This window comes from Otolemur garnettii, unplaced genomic scaffold (genome assembly GCF_000181295.1).
Source record: "Otolemur garnettii isolate 467f Iridium unplaced genomic scaffold, OtoGar3 scaffold00011, whole genome shotgun sequence".
Taxonomy (NCBI): Eukaryota; Metazoa; Chordata; class Mammalia; order Primates; family Galagidae; genus Otolemur; species Otolemur garnettii.
Window position 1 is genome coordinate 12,522,656 of NW_003852406.1, and position 12,030 is coordinate 12,534,685.

A 12,030-nucleotide genomic window follows, 5' to 3' on the forward strand; every position below is an offset into this window, starting at 1 on the left:
CACCACCTCAGCATATGGGGTCAGCACCCTACTCCTTTGAGCCACAGGCGCCGCCCAGGTGTGCACCTTTTCAACCAACTTGGGGCCCGCTTCACCTATGACAACCAGGGCTGGGGGCCATGTGGTCTGAGCCTCCATCCATTATAGCTTCAAAGTTTAGACTTTGGGTTCAGACTCAAATGAGTTGATACCTACAAACACGGAGGCATATTCCCAGAATCAAAAGAAGATATTCAGTAACAAATTGAACATTGTGACCCATTAACTGCTTGTATTCCCTAGGGCACACTATATAAACTAATATTTTAAACTGTGACTCCTTCGTATGCCTTCTAACTCATACAAGTATGTTACAACATAAAATTTTACATAGAGTTAGTAATTTATTAAATATAAACATAATACATACCACAATTGCCCCTTGCCTTTCTCTATCTTTCTTTATATCATAAACACATCCCTGAGATGCAGGGTAAAGCAGGATTTTGGTTAGCTCAGCCGTATGTTAAACATCCCTGGAGACACGGTATCAGATTTTGTTTATAGTGAATTCTCCTTCCTTGTCTGCAAAAGGAGTACAGTGATATGTTCGATGCCAAAGAGTTTGAAAACCTTAAGCTGTTGTTTTTAAATTGGTGGTATTAATAGGACTCGCTTTTGTAAATCCAGGCTTTCACACATTTTATATAAAAGGAAAAGCATCTATATTTGCATCTATGTCTTGGTATAGAAATTATAGTAACTGTCTTAAGCCACTTACTGCCTCCCATGTAAATCTCAATCAGGAGGCTGTGTGGTAGTCATTGTCCTTAACAAGACAGGACTTAACTCAAGCGTCTGTAGCAGTGATTTTTTAGCCAGTGTGCCATGAGAGAATGTTAGGTGTGTGGTGAAAATATTTAAAGATCATTAATTAAACTATTTTCAAAAGAAGTTCAAAGCACATTCTTTTTTCTTTGATCAACATAATTTAAGTGTGCTGCTGAAGCTTAACTATAGGTTCAAGTGTGCTGTGAGATTAAAAAAAAAATAGTTGAGGGTAGCACCTGTGGCTCAAAGGAGTAAGGCGCTGGCCCCATATGCCAGAGGTGGCAGGTTCAAACCCAGCCCCAGCCAAAATAAAAAACTGGTCTATGGGAGAGATTTGGGGGGGGTGTATTGAATTCCATTTCCTGCCTGAATAATCTTACTATCTGATTGCAATCCTACTATGTTTTCATTTATTCACTTCCCTTTTCATCAGAAATTTCACCTAGATCAGATGGTCCTATTTGGTAATGGGAAAGAGACATGGCCTTCTGGGATTGGGGCGTTTAGAATTTGTTAATGATGAAATAGGGGCTTTGTTTTCTTTTCAGATTAATAGGAGGGTAGGGATGATTAGGTTACATGGTTTGTATTTGTTGGGTAGAGTCCAAGTTGTAGCTGTGCCCTCCCCCAGGAGGTGTCCCATAGACCCTTACATTGGGCCTGTTAGGTGAAGGGTTGCCAATTCCTCTCCCTCCTTCCTTCTCCCCCCCAACTTGAGTTTCATTGTGGGTATGTATTTGTTCATCTACTAGTTTCTATTAGTGTTGAGTATATTGGATACATGCTTTCCATTCTTATGATATTTTACTAAGTAGAATGTTCTCCAACTCCATCTGGGTTAACACAAAAGATGTAGAGTCTCCATCTTTTTTTAAGGCTGAATAGTCTATCGTAGACACATACCACAGCTGATTAATCCATTCATGTGTAGAGGGGCACCTGGGTTGATTCCACATCTTGATATTTATGAAATGAGCTCCGATAACCATTCTGATGTGCATGTCCTTATGGAAAAATGATTTTTTTTTCTTCTAGGTAGATACCTAGTAATGGGATTGCAGGATCAAATGGAAGGTGGACAATTGTTTTAACTTAGGCAGCTGGACCAAGACAGTCACTATCCTAAGAAAAGAGTAAGCTAGCCATGGGAAACTAGGGCACCTACACTTCTTCCCAGAAATAAACCGACCCAACCATTTTAAGAATGCCGATAGAGTGATTCTAAGAAAGAGGAGGACCAACCCTGGGAAGAGGAATCATAGCTCCTCTTAAGAAAACAGAAAAACACTCGTTCTCATCCCAACCACACAGAAGCTATGGAGAGGGCCAGGAGGCTTGGAGACCTTTCATGCTGAAATAATCACTTTATGGTGTTCTTCTAAGTCCTTACAGATAACCACCTTTTTTTTTGATTCTCACAACAATGCTCTGAAATAGGTACTGTTAGTTTATAGGTAGAGTAATCAAGGCATGAAATGTGTATGTAACTTCCCAGAACCACACAGCTAGCAATTGGTGCTGCTGAGATTTCAATCTGGCAGGTAAGTATTCAATATAATTGATTATATTGATTGGATCCATGTGTTTCCATGTGGATGCCTTACACAGCCCACTGACAGCCCCTCTTTTTCAAGACTATTACCAGAAATTCACATACAAAGACAGGCAGTTATCAGTAAGACCAAAAATCACTTTATAACAGAGACATTTGCACAAGAATGTTTATTGCGGCCTAATTCATAATCGCCAAATCTTGGAAGCAGCCCAAGCGTCCATTGACCCATGAATGGATTAACAAATTGTGGTACATGTATACCATGGAATACTATGCAGCCATAAAAGATGGAGACTTTACCTCTTTTATGTTTACATGGATGGAGCTGGATCATATTCTTCTTAGTGAAGTATCTCAAGAATGGGAAAAAAACCCCAGTGTACTCAATACTATTATGAAATCAATATATAATCACTCATACTTTCATACAAAAGATATAACACAATTATAGCCCAGAAAGAAGGAGAGAAGAGGAGGGTGAGGGGAGAGAGGGGGGTGGCAGGAGGGTAATGGGTGGGACCTCACCTACTGTGCATATTGCAAGGGTACATATCAAATATATTAATAGTAGAGTATAAACGTCTAAACACAGCAAATGAATAAGTGAGGTGAATGCTATGTTAACCAGTTTGATGTAAACATTCCAAATGGTATATAAAATCAGCACATTTGACCCCATAAATGCAGTAATGTACACAGTTATGATCTAATAAAAAAACAATAGTTATCAAGAGCATGTATGTGGTAGGGAATGTTCACTATGTATGTATGTATTTCTCTGATAGCCTGAAATCCATATTTTGTTATACCTATATCACAGGAGAGCCAAGGCTGGCTCTGAGAGGTTAAGTAGATACTGGCGTCACGCACCTGATCGGAGATTTGCACGAGCTACTTAACTGCAATATTGAGACCACGTCTAGTTCTTCTCCATTTCCTAATCACCATTCTATGGTGTCTGGAGACAAACTATCACTATCTGGTGCCCAGGCCCTCGTTTCCAGCCCCTCCTCCAAACAAATACATTTTCTCCAGGTTCTCTTGACCTGACTTACCTTTGTCACACCTGAGGGCTAAGATGTGAACTATTTAGACACTATTTTAGGGTTGGGAAATATTGCTATACCCTGTGTCCCCTCCTTCACTGTGAATCAGGCAGTCAGAGACGCTTCCCAAAAGACACAGATGATTTGATTTGTAGAAGCTTAAACCAAAGAACCCAACTCCTAGCACTAATAATTACTGAAATTTGTTGAGAATGACAATAGCTCGGTAAAGCCCAGTGTTTCCCTAAAGGGCAAGTATAATAGGCCTATAACTTCAAACGTGTAAGAATAATTTGTTATTCATGTTAATCCCCTCGCCATTGCCAGCCACATCAATCTTTTTCAAAAGGGGAGCACCGGAAAAACCACTGAAGTTTGAAGGGAAAAAATAGACCTGTAAGGTGAAGAGCAGCAGATAGAAAAGCAACTCTGTGATTCTGCTGGTCGCTGCCGGGGACTCCTAATGTTTCATTAGGGTTCACCCATCACCCCATTCCCAGGTGACCCCACCTCCCCTGCAAAGCAGAGAGGTGGGCCCAAGGGAAAATGCCACCATCAGACCATTAGTGCATATTCCTAAAAGGATAATGGTTTTTGAGAATTTTTACCACAGAGGTCCAGGCAAAATTACTAGCCCTTATTAAAGTTACCCTGCGTTCTTGGCTCATTTGCAGGTCGGTTTCAGCTCAAAACCAGGGCCGACTTTGAAACATGTATACACACTCAGAGAAGGAGACTGGGTTTCCAAGACTTACTTTTCACAGTTGCAAAAAAGGAAAAAGGATGCGTAGGAATAGACAGTAGCCAACAACAAAAAGGAAAAAAGATGCACTATGGATGGAGGTGACGGAAGACCAAGAATTCAAATGGATTGAAGGGACAGCCCCTGGGCCAACATCCTCCGGGAAAAGAAATGAATGGTGTTGGTAGTTTCAATGGCATCCCGGCATCCCTTTTACTTAAGTCATGAATGAAGATTTATAGGAGGCTGAATGGACTCTCGGTCACAGACGAGCTTCTATATAACTTCACTTTGTGCCATGCACATGAACAAGGTTTTTTGGTTTTTTGCACTTTGGGTTGCCTTGGCATGGCACCAGAAAACGGGAACATTAGTGATGTCCAGCTATCTCAGCTCTCAGCCTTTGGGAGAAAAACAAGGCTTCTTCCTAGTTTGGCATAGACCCAATGTCCTAAAGCATGGAACTCTTGGACTGTTCAGCTGCTATAACAAAATACCTTAATCTGGGTAATTTATTAATAATAAAAATTCCTTGCTCATGGTTCTGGAGGCTGGCAGTTTTAATGTCCAGTGAGGGCTGTCTACTCTATAAACGGCACCTTAATGTTGCAGCCTCACGTGGTAGGAAGAGTGAACAGCTTCCTGGCACCTCTTTTATAAAGTCACCAATCCCATTTCTTAGGCCTTGTGACTTGATCACCTGCAAAAGTCCCCACCTCTTGATACTGTCCCGTTGGTGATTAATTTTTAACACAAGAATTGGCAGGGAACACATTTAGACTACAGCACTGGGGAAAGTAATGTTTGCTTTCCTCAAACCAGGACATTTGCTCTTCGCCTGCCATTAGCGTGGAGCAAGCCACACAACCTTCCAGGCTCACAGAAGGGAAAGCTCAACCACTGTCCCCCCACAATTCCCCCGGGTCTCAACCACTGTCCCCCCACAACTCCCCCGAGTGTTTCTTGATACAGTATCCTCTGCAGCCGACACAGAGGCTACTTCCTGCATTCTTAGGCTACTTCCCACAGTCTCTACTTGTAAATCACTAGAGGTAGAGTCCTGTTAGGATGGGAGACTGTGGAGGGCCCTGTATGGTTAGAGGCAGGCCCAAGAGACAGCATGCTATGCACTGGGCATATGGAAACAGAGCAGGCACCAATAGTTGTCTTAATAAGTTATTCTGGATTTGCCATGTTTGTATCTCACCAGTTATGAATTATTTTTACTTCTGAGGTATATTTGTTCTTTTTAATTATTATTTTTTTTGAGACAGAGTCTCACTATGTTGCCCTTGGTAGAGTACCATGGTGTCACAGCTCACAGCAACCTCAAACTCTTGGGCTCTAGCAATTCTCTTGCCTCAGCCTCCCAAGTAGCTGGGACTACAGGTGCCCACCACAACGCCTGGCTATTTTTTGGTTGCAGCTGTCATTACTATTTGGTGGGCCTGGGCTGGATTCGAACCCGCCACCTCCGGCGTATGTAGCTGGTGCCCTAGCCGCTGAGCTACAGGGGCTGAGCCTCTTTTTAATCATTTCATAGCTTCTTAAATGAAAACATTACAATCCCATTATAAAATATTTTAACAACTGAAGTGTACAGATGAAAAGTAAGACTGTTTAAGTCTCTTGCCCCCTCCGTGATCCAACTCCTTAACACTGTTAATACTCAGAGGCATGTCCTTCCAAAACTTTTTCAAAGCACAGATATATTGAATATCTGAACACTGAATATATTACTGTAGGTTTTTGCTGCCAGCATTCTGTACCAATTCTGCCTCTCAAACCTATGTCACTCTGAACTTGCCTGCTGTCTTTCACTGCCCTGGCCTCCAACCTTGGACACACCCTTAAGTGCATGTCTGCCACAGACCCTTGGGTTAGGTTCCCATCCACAATAGCTGGACCTTGACAGTTTCAGTTCAGCCATTTATCAGGTTTAAGCCATGTTTTCTATGCACTTTCTATTTATTTTTAAAGAGTTATATGACCTTCCTTCCTCTCACAGAAGAGAAGAGATAGCTACAGAAGAGATTTAGCAGCAGTGTTTTGATAAGCCAAAAATGCAAACAAGAAGTTGCGAATGAGACATTCAAGCCTAGAGGGAATAAACAGTATTTCCTAAACTCTAAGAAAACATTGATACAAGATTTAATAATAGATAGTATGGGAGAAAATAACAAAAGACTATATTAAGCATATTTATGGATCGTAAGATGGTTTTATGAACCATAAAACATTAAATTTTTTTTAATGTGCATAATGTGCATTTTTTCTTAATGTGCATATTTGAATCCACTTTTCATGCTGTGAACTAAGATCCCCATACACTTCACCTTTTCTTGAGGTGTGGTCTTCCCCACTATGTTATCTTAGATAACCATGACCTTCAGATGGAGTGGCTCAAACATTAGATGTTTCATGTGAGCACAAGTTGAGCCCTGAATTAGACTAAATCATCTTGACATTTTGCACTGGAAAACCCATTTTTGCTATGAAAAGGTTGTCTGGGATGATTTTCCCATTAGGAATCCTGCCCATGGGCCTTTAAAAATAAATCAGACCTGCAGGTTACATTCCTTTGTAGTTATGGCAGAAAACATGGGTCTCAGTTGTAAATCTAGACGTTGATGACATGGGTAGAATCTACAAACACCAAAGTCTGGAAAGAATTTAAAAACTCAGAGAGACCTCTGAGACCTGTTTGAAGATAAGGTTCCCAAGTGAGGCTATGTGATAAGATAACTGATCAGATAGCAACAGGTACCCCACAGACCATTTATTAGTTTCTTCTTACCAGTTGATTCCTCTAACAAACAGAATTGTCAGTTGCGTGCATGCAATTTGAGACCCAGCAAATATCCAGGACCCACTCAACTCATCTAAAATTCTACTACTAGAAATTAACCTGCCCTTAAGGGTCACCGTTGAGTCCCTAGGAAGAGCAGTAACTTAACCTATTGCCATTTAAGGAATGCGCGCTTAGAAAGCTACTTGGACCGAAGGTTGAGAAATAAGAGTGGAAACCCCAGGAAGGAGCAAATGGACATTTAAGGGGAAGTTAAGGTGTCACGCAAACAAATGGCAGTCTCCTTCATCCTGTTTGTGGTTTTCCCTTTTGGGGGGAGAATTTTCTTCCTGGAAGTGGAAAAGCCTTAGCATGAAAAATGATTCGCGCTAAGGAACCTGGAAGAAAATGAATTCCAAGCAGATACTTCTATACTTTTGAGCCGAAAGGAGAAGCCTCTATGGATTCTGGCCATCCTGACCCTCTTTTCAGCATTGCTGTGAATTTCAATGACAGAATTAACACATATACACAGAGGGAGCCCATGTGGAGGAACAAGGGTTTGAACTGAATCCAACCAACAGACACCCTCACTTGGTTTCAGGACCCTCCTTTCTATGGGGCCAATTTCTAATAGAAAACAACAAAACTTGAAGAAAAAATTAATAGAGTAACCCATTAAATATTTCAGAGAACCTCATTAAAACATTTTACTCTTTGCCCTGATTATCATGTGGCTGCTTATACAGACGCTCATAAATCTGACTGCATTAGCTTCTCAGGCCTTTATTTCAGTTAATTTCTTCTCCCTATGTGGACTTGCCCAGGAAATGAGATTTAATGAGTCACCGTCCTCCCTGATAATCACAGGAGAGCTCATTAGCTTTTTGTCAGATTTGTACCCACTATCTGCCCCCGATATGCCCATGACTTCTTTTGAGTTAAATATGATGTTACCAAAAGGGAGAACTCAAAAGAGCATTTCTGTACCGAAGGCTGCAGTCTTGAAACACTATATAAATATTTTTACATATGTTAAAAGGCATCTGAGAGCAGAAGGTAAGAAAATAACAAAAATACAACATTCCCTGTTGATGGCGCCAGTATTTAGATGACACACATCATTAAAAAGAAATAAAGTTTGACATTTACATGTTTGCAAGTCTTTCTGAATCTGTTTAAACGCCTGAGCTGAGTCAAAGCGAAAGAGGGTTCAAAGGATAGAAGCAAACAGCCTGATGATTCTTAAAATTCACGAAGTTCGGGGAGTTCTCTATCATGCATCTTAGGAAACTCCATGAAACTCTCTCAAAATCATGACCTTTGGTTTCCCTGGAAAGACCAGAAAGCTCTCACGGCACTTCATGGGAAGGGCAAAATGTTGCATGCTCTCAAAGGAAAGCGTGAAGTGAACCTTCAGTCCTCCCAGAGACCATCTTAGTAATGAGAACAACTCACCCCACACTCACTTGCTCACGAAGGAAGACATGATAGTGATGGCCTTCGGCAGAAATCATCAGAGTGACCTTCTGGGTTCTCTTTTGGGTCCCTCAATAGGCCACATGTCCTTTCTAGACACAGAGAGAGTCACCGGGATGAGGGTGCTGCTCCTGCGTGGCTGAGCGACTGTTATGGAACAGAGCTCAGCTCCCCGTCAATGTTAATTAAGGTAAACAAGAGCTGTCAAGCCTATGTGGAATAAATAAGAATATTTGGCTTTATAGTCCTTACATCCAAACAAAAGTGGTTCTTAATCTTTTTGAGGCTTCTTGTCTTTTTTTTTCTTTTCTTTTCTTTTTTTCATGTTTTTTAAAAATGGGATCTGGCTCGGTTGCCCAAATGGCATGATCATAGCTCACTACAGACTCAAACTCCTGGGCTCTAATGATCCTCACTCCTCAGCCTCTCATGTAGCTAGGACTATAGGTACACACCACCATGCCTGCCTAAGTTTCATATCTTTATAAGAATCTGATGAAAAATATAGACTTTCTCCCAGAGAAAATGTACCACCACTTACAAATGCACCCACACACATACACATGCACCATCTGGGGTACAATTTTGAAGAGTTCTCAAACACCTTGATCTTATTTCTAGATTTCTTGAGGATTCTGGATCTAAGATTAATCTTTGTACACAGATTATGCTATCAAGGGATATGATAAAAAGTAGCACTCATTGATAACTTACTGTATGTCAGGCACTATTCCATCCCATTTAACCCTTACAGCAAGCCTGGGAGGTACACCTGCTCTGATCTCCATTTTACAGATGAGGAAACCGAGGCAGACACAATTTAAGCAACATACCCAAACAGCTAATGAGTGGCAGAGCTGGCGTTTCCAACCCAGGAGCTGGCTCTACAGTCTGTGTTATGAACCTTTAGGTAAGGCTGCCTCTCTTACAGACCACGTTTTTTTTATTTTAAAGCATATTCACTTCTGCTTTCATATTTAATATTTGTAACCACCCTCTGGGAGTTAAATTAGGTAGATAGCTCCATTTTAGGAGGCATTGAGGACATTTTCAAAGTGGAGCAGGGGATTTGTTAGCCGCATTCTTTTCAAACAAGGAAGTCACAGTTGATGGAATTAAAAATTAAAAACCAAATTTCTGACTTGAGCCTTCTCCCTCCATTAACTCCGGGTCAGAACGCTCTAGGAACACTTCAAATTCCTTTCTTCACAACCACTCAGTGCCTTGAGGACTAAGTCAGCACGGTAAGGTTTTGAAGCCATGTGGCGTTTCCTACAGAAACCTGGCTTCCTACGGTTCACAGAACACAGGTTTGTTTCTACAAAGGCAAAGGCGTGGGGAAGAATAGAAAGAAGAGAAAGTTGTCAATCTGCAGAAAATAAAGACACCAGGTAGCTATGATGTGCTGGACATTAGACGCATAGCTTTGCCTTTATGCAGAGCCCTAAATGTAACTACCAGGTAAAACATTTTTATCTGCACTCCCTCTGGTATTCTCAAATGCTTGGGTGTTTCTACTCTTGGGTGAATCTCTGCCTCCTCAAAACCTCTGTCACTCTGTACTGCCCATTCCACACCACCATTCAGCACCTGACGTCGGTTCTGGATTCCTGTTCTGTTGAAACGACAGACTTCATGCCGTCCCAATCTCCTTCTTCTAAAATTGGAGAGAAATCCTGGGAGAAATGTAGCAAAAACTATTCTGAAGTCGAACTAAACCAGTAAGAAAGAATGAGAAAGAGAAAGGAAAGAAGAAAGAAATCCCCAGGTATTATCAATGAAGAGGGCCACACAGCCAGAGCCACCACCTCGCCATCTGTGAGCAGGTGCTATAGCAGCCCAGCAAAGCATGGGTCTAGCTACAGCCCATACAGGCAGGGGACTGGGGCCGAAGTGTCCACTTAGCAAAAGGAGAGGCAGAAGGAGGCCGATGTGAGGTGGGAAGCTAGAACCGATAACTGATGCTAGAAGTTACATCAAAGGGAACAGATGAGGAACATCATCAGTTACGGGAAATCAAAACCCCAAGTCTGCTCTGGGGCACGCAGGTGTAGGATCTAAATGCACGTCATCCACCAGAAGTAAGGAAACCTCAGTAAAGAAATTAAAATGAACATTGGCTGCAGACCAATAAAACCACTGAGGTGCCCATCATAAGAAAATCCAAAGCTACTCTATAGGAACATTTTTATAATCCAAAGACATCCCCAAGTTGGACAAAAGCCCCTACCCAATGTTAAGTTCACTATTAAAAGAAAAAAAAATCTGAAATCACAAAAGAAAATGATCTTCCATTAGAGATGGTAACAACCAGAACCAATAGGAAGATAATTTAGTATGAACTTAGGCTAACAGAACAACCTGACACAGGCAATAAAGCTAAGGATATGTAAAATAACTGAAGAGATTTTTAGAAGATTAGAAACCGTGATGCAAGAACAAGACACCCTACAATAAAAAGAAAGAAATTTGGAAAAGAATCATGTCATGCTTTTGAAAATTAGAAAACAACAAAGCAACCAGAATCATTAACATTTAAAATTCAATAAATAGTATTTTATTTTCCTAGGGCTGCCATAACAAAGTACTACCACAAACTGAGTGGTTCAGAACAACAAACATGTATTGTCAGGAATGTAGTTCGTTTTAAAGGGTGTAAGTCCAAAATCAAGGTGTCAGCAGGGCCACGCTCCCTCCCTCTGAAACCAGCAGGGGCCGGGGAGGACCTTTCCTGTCTCTTCCAACTTCTGGTAACCCCAGTTGTTCCTTAGATTGTGGCAGACTAACTCCAATCTTCATGGGCCTTCCACTTGTGTCTCTTCATGTAGTCCTCCCTCTGGACATATCTTTGTGTCTGAATTCCCCCTTTTTGTAAGGACCCCAGTCAGAGTGGAGTAAGGCCCATGGAAACAACTTGATTACCTTGATAAAGACTCAATTTCCAAAGAAAGTCACATTCTGAGGTGCTAGGAGTTAGGGTTTCATTTGTTATTGTTGTTGTTGTTGTTGTGTAAGCCACAGTTCAATCCATAACATAACAGACACAACAGAGGAGGGTCAAGGAAAGAGAAGACAAATCGGGAAATTACCTAGAAGGCAGCATAGAAAATTAATTAATTAATTATTTATTTATTTTTTGAGACAGAGTCTCACTATGTCACCCTCGGTAGAGGGCTGGGGCGTCACAGCTCATAGCAACCTCAAACTCTTGGGCTTAAGCGATTCTCTTCCCTCAGCCTCCCAAGTGGCTGGGACTACAAGCACCTCCACAACACCAGCTATTTTTTTGTTGCAGTTGTTATTGTTGGTTAGCTGGCCTGGGCTGGGCTCAAAACCATCAGCCTCGGTGCATGTGGCTGGTGCCATAGCCACTGTGCTACGGGTGCCGAGCCAACAGCATAGAAAATTTAAGAGACAGAAAATATAAAAATTAAAAAGTTATGTAGCATAGAATAAAAAGATCGGATAGATATCGTCTGAGGAAAGACGAAGTTAAAAGGATGAGAGAGAAACAATATTCAGGGAGACAATGGGTGAGATTTTTCCAGAATTTATGAAGACACATTCTTAAATGAAGAGAACAAACTCAGAGCAAAGCAAATACAAATAA